The sequence below is a fragment of the Notolepis coatsorum genome (genome assembly GCF_963971535.1).
Source record: "Notolepis coatsorum genome assembly, contig: SCAFFOLD_570, whole genome shotgun sequence".
Classification (NCBI taxonomy): Eukaryota; Metazoa; Chordata; class Actinopteri; order Aulopiformes; family Paralepididae; genus Notolepis; species Notolepis coatsorum.
Window position 1 is genome coordinate 73805 of NW_028171220.1, and position 6196 is coordinate 80000.

Below are 6196 nucleotides of genomic sequence, written 5' to 3' on the forward strand. Positions count from 1 at the left end.
AGGATGTTTGGCTGTCCGGTTTATTGACATGAGAGGGGGTTTCTGAGTCATGTCTAGAACAGAAGTGCTCACCGTCCAATCACCAAAACATGCAATTCTTTGGAGAGAAATCTACAAATGTCAAAGGTTTTTGATACAGAATCACAGCATGACTTTCCTATGGTGTGTCTATGGTGTTCCTCAAGGTCTTGGTGTCTTAATGTTCCTCAAGGTCTTGGTGTCTTAATGTTCCTCAAGGTCTTGGTGTCTTAATGTTCCTCAAGGTCTTGGTGTCTTAATGTGCTGTTTTAGATTGATTTCTGACCATGTTTATCAATTCTCTAGTGGTGATTTTTTTTTTACATTTGGCACCAAATCTATGTAACAAATTGTGGCAACAACTTAAACGTAACTGAGCATGGAAATTAACATCATACACTTAATTCCATCACAATGTTCTAAGCCATTATACACTCTAAACTTTCATCATAATGTTCTAAGCCCTTATACTCTAAACTTACATCATAACGTTATAAGCCCTTATACACTCTAAACTTACATCAAAACTTGACACAGTGCTGATCTGCATCTCAAATTAATCTTCAGGTTTTAGACGATGTTATCATCTACTGTTATGTCCCCCCTTTCCAAGAGTTTGTCAAATAAGATGATAAAACAGTAAAATATTATACAAACTACAGTATACAGCAATATTATTCTGTGTAATATAGTTAGTGTATAGTGATAGTGTAGTTTGACCAACTTTTCACTGAATGTTTAGAATCTTTCCTCCAGCAAGGCAGCAGGTAACCATGGTAACCGCTCCTCAACATCCCATGCAGGTCAGAGATATACAGCACACTCAACCCTATACAACAAATCGACTGGATCAATTTGCTTTTGTCTTTCAAAGGAATTCAATCTGTAAAGACTCATCAAATGCCAAAACAAACACATGCATTTGTCTCAAAAGTGTCTGTTTTATTGAAATTTGCACAGCAGTAATCTTTTATACTTCAGAAGTATAATATTTAGACAAGGTCCCTAAAATTAATGGAAGTGAATGAGGACCCTGACACATGAGAGAAATGGTGGTGTTGACAGCAGACAACAGAGACAGCAGTGATCACTAGTTTACTAGTAGATGACTTTAAATAGAGGTAAGACTGCTATAGTTTACTAGTAGATGACTTTAGATAGAGCTAAGACAGCTAGTATACTAGCTGTCTTATCTCTATCTAAAGTCATCTACTAGTAATAATAATAATAATCTTCATTTATATAGCACCTTTCATACACGGAGTGCAGCTCAAAGTGCTTAACAGAGACACGTCTTCTTTAAACAAGTCAAGAAGGAAAAAAAAGAGAAAATACATAGTAACACAGTAAGTCAAGAAAAAACAAGAATACCATAAGCTCAAAATAAATGCATGCATGCATGCATGCAACACTCCCAGACGTACCCCACGCGAAGGTAAGGAAAAACTCACTAAAACATAACAATAGGAAAAAATGCTCCACAGGCAATGTGGAGGAGAGAAACCTTAGAAGGGCCAATTCAAGGGGGGATCTCCCTTCTTAGATGTCGGTGATATTAGTGTTGCATGTTGCATTAAAAAGAGGCGAACAGCTGGTAAGCATGCACCCATGTGTGTAGTGAAACACAGATGAGTGCATGCGATAGCAACTGAACATTTTGAAAAATTTAATATAGAGCTGATAGTGATAACAACTGAACATTTTATAAGATTAAAGATAGAACTGATAGCGGCTCCAGCCGAGGCAGCAGGGGTGCATCCTCCCGGGATGTTCCACACTCCAGCCACCACTCCGAGACGGCTGAAGATGGCCGCATATTTTATGAATACAATAGAACAGTCAGTTTTGAGGAATTGCCTCCTTGTAGGTGAGTGACACTGCTGGCCTAGATGACTAGATAGAGATAAAACAGCTAGTTTACTAGTAGATTACTTAAAATAGAGGTAAGACTGCTAGTTTACAAGTAGATTACTTTACATAGAGGTAAAACTGCTAGTTTACAAGTAGATTACGTTACATAGAAGTAAAACAGCTAGTTTACAAGTAGATTACTTTACATAGAGGTAAAACAGCTAGTTTACTAGTAGATGACTACTATAGCTGGTGACAGTGCGGGTGACAGTGGCTCAGGAGGTAGATCAGTCGTCTGGTAGTCGGAAGGTTCCCAGGTCGATTCTCACTCCTCCCAGGGAGCGTGTCGATGTGCCCCTTGAGCAAGACACTTAACCCCTAATTGCTCGCGGTGTGCAGGTTGGCTCCTTGCATCGTTGCCTCTGCAGTCAGTGTGTGAATGGGTGAATGTGAGGAACAAAATTGTAAAGTGCTTTGGATAAAAGCGCTATATAAATGCACCATTTACCATTTATTTACTATTTAGATGACTTTACGTAGAGGTAATCCAATCCAACTTTATTTAGCACGTTTAAAAACAGCAAAGTTGACAGTGCTTTACAATCAATCAATACAGTAAAAAAACACATAGACTAATCACAATACAATGCACACAGAACTACAAACAGATTACGGCAGCAGACTGTACTTTTTTTTTAAATGCTAGGGAGAACAGATGTGTTTTTAGATGGGATTTAAACATTGGGAGCGTTGGGGCCACAGCCTAATGTGGGGGGGGGGGGGGGCAACTCGTTCCAGAGTTTGGGGGCTATAACCGCAAACGCACGGCCCCCCTGTTCTTTAGCCTGGATTTGAGGACAACAAGGAGGGACTGGTCAGCAGACCTCAGAGACCGTAATGGGGTGTAGGGTTGCAGGATCTCGGTGAGGTAGGGTGGGGCAAGACCATTCATTGCTTTATAAGCAAACAACAGGATCTTAAAATGTATCCTGAACTGCACAGGCAGCCAAAGAAGGGAGGTGAGGACAGGAGTGATGTGCTCCCGTTTGTGTGTCCCTGTCAACAGCCGAGCAGCAGCGCTTTGGACCAGCTGAAGACGCGACAGCGAGGCCTGGCCAACCCCAGCGTAAAGTGCGCTACAGTAATCCAGCCGTGTTGTCACAAAGGCATGCATAACTCTCTCAAAGTCCTTAAAAGAGAGAAGAGGCTTGACCTTGGAGAGTTGCTTCAGCTGGAAGAAGCTGGACCTAACCACAGAGTTAATCTGTTTGTCCATTTTAAACTCACTGTCTATTTTCACCCCCAGGTTGGTAACTATGGGTTTGACACATGAGTCAAGGGGGCCCATGTCTGGAGGTGAGGTACCAGGCCCGCTTGGTCCGAACATAATGACATGGTTTTTTTTGTCATTAAAATCTAAAAAGTTCAGAGCCAGCCAAGCTTTTATGTCACTGAGACAGTCTAACAGGGGGTTTAGAGTGTTGGGGTCATCATGCCTTAAAGGCAGGTATATTTGTAAATCGTCTGCATAAAAATGGAACGAGATGCCATGGTTCTTGATAATATCTGCTAAGGGGAGCAGATACAGAGCGAAGGGGAGGGGCGCAGGATGGAACCTTGGAGGTACACCACAGGGGAGGGAGGCAGACGATGACTGAAATTGCCCTGACGCATAGAAAAGCTCATATCTGACAGATATGACCTGAACCACTCTAGAGCAGTACCGCTGATGCCCATCTACTAGGTAAGACTGCTAGTTTACTAGTACATTTACATTTAGTCATTTAGCTGACGCTTTTATCCAAAGCGACTTAAAAGTTCTGTACGACAAGTCATCAGGAAGGGCACAACTCTATCAGCTGAGTGACAATGTTCATCAAAGTGTTGAGTGCTACAGTGTACGTTAGTATATTAGGACAAGTGCATGACAATAAGGTTAGTTAGGGTTAGATTTTTATTTAAAAAAAAAGTTCATATAATGGTTGAAGAAGTGCATCTTTAGTCGACAGTAGATGACTTTAGATAGAGATAAGACTGCTAGTTTACTAGTAGTTGACTTTAGATGTCTAAGACTATATAGTCCTATATGGAAGAATAACTTGGAATTTACATGTCTTAGATTATATGGTCCCTTTTAAGAAAATTGACTTGGAACTCACATGTCTAAGATGATGTGGTTCTTTAAGGCATCCATACTGCCTGGTAAAGAGATAATATGATATAGCATCAAAATGAAAAAGAAAATTCAGCTAGACTTATTTCAAGAGTGAACGGATTCATATCCTCTTTTTTTATTTTTTTTGTCCCATTTTTCTATTTTTCTCCCATCCCAATTTCGTATGATCCAATTCTTCCCTTCCCTGTCTTGAACGTTGCTAGACTATGCCTCCCACAGGTCGGTTGTAGTGAGGACAGAAGCCTTGCATCAAGTGTCCCCTCCGGTACACGAGGAGGCAGCCTGTCGCATCTTTTCACCGCAGCAGCTCGAACTCTCAGTGGCGAGGAGTAACGCGTGGGAGGCTCACGCTGCCCCCGTCACTTCCTGCTTCCATCGCACCGGCGTCACCAAACCGACCTGTAGGAGTCGCTGTCCACAACGTCAAATCCCCAACCCACCGGCTTTCCCACCCTCTAACACTGCCAATTGTGTTATTATGAACGACCGGCCAGCCGGTAGCAACGCCGAGAGCTGGGCTCGAACCCAGCGTCTCCTGCGTTAGTGGCGAGCGCCTTGCCCACTGCGCCAATCAGCCGCCCTGATTCATATCCTCTTTCAAGTGTGTTACTCTGGATATAATCAAAGCAGACTGGGAGATTGAGTTAGGGGAGACTATGGAGGAAGAGGTTTGGGACCGTGTGCATGCTACAAAGGGTAAATAACAGTACCTCCTGTGCACGATTAAATATAATACAATTTAAAGTGTTGCATCGGGCTCACTTTTCCAAATCTAGACTGGCAAGGATATATTCCCTTCCAGATGCTAGCTGTGATAGATGTCATAACACCCCGGCCAATTTATCTCACATGTTTTGGTTTTGTCCATCTCTATTTAATTTCTGGTCTTCTATTTTTGGAACTCTCTCAGAGACCCTTGATATTAACCTCCAGCCTAAGTCCTTCACATGCATATTTGGCATAACAGTCGGAGAGGACCCTAAGATTCTCAAAAGGCATGCAAATGTAATTGCCTTCGCAACATTACTTGCACGCAGGATAATCTTACTACAATGGAAATCAAAACACCCACCACAAGCTTCGTTATGGCTGAGCGATCTTATGCAATTCATTCATCTAGAGAAGATTAAATACTCACTTAGGGGGTCCAAAGACAGATTCCTGCTCATCTGGGGTCCTGTCCTGAACCATGTTGGAGCACTTTTACCTGATAAACTCAAGTTTCTTTATTAGTTGTCATACAGAAGTACAGAATACTTTTATACAAAATGCTTCTTTCTGTTACGCTCCAGAGACTGTGCTAGACAAAAATAGATAAGTATAAAATAAGTATAGCAAGTATAAAATAGAAGTCAAGTACGTAGACAAAAGTGTTCAGTATATACATATATACAATGTACAATGCAGAGTAGAAGTAACTGAGTTACAATACAATATTCAGTAACAATACTAACAATATACAGTACAAAGCAGAAATGGGATGAGGTACAATTTAGGTACAATTTACAGTAAGCTCTGTATACAGTACACAGTATACAGTACTAGCTCAATGACTGTTGTAGTTTATTGTAGCCTTAAGCATTTACGTGTTCACAATGGCGATGCATGTATCCTAAAGAATCCTTGACTCATGGTACGGGTTTGAAAGTGGAAATGGTATATATCTTTAAAACTTTGTTATTGTGTTTTTATTTAATAAAAAATGTTTGTTTTGTTTTGTCTCTCTGTCTGTTTGTTTTTGTGTAATATAATGGGGGGGGGGGGTAAAGGTAAAATAAATTGTAAAATGGGAACTGATATGAATTGAAATTATATGAAATATACTTGTTGGTACTCCAAAAAGAAAAAAACTATTAAATGAGCAGTTCATAAAAAAACAAACATATTTGATCTTTTACCCAGAGTGCTATCTATCCATCCAGATACTCGTAGTTTTGAAGATGTCTGCTGTAGAGAAGTCTGCTGTAGAGATGTCTGCTGTAGAGATACCTGCTGTAGAGATACCTGCTGTAGAGATGTCTGCTGTAGAGATGTCTGCTGTAGAGATACCTGCTGTAGAGATACCTGCTGTAGAGATATCTGCTGTAGAGATACCTGCTGTAGAGATACCTGCTGTAGAGATATCTGCTGTAGAGATACCTGCTGTAGAGA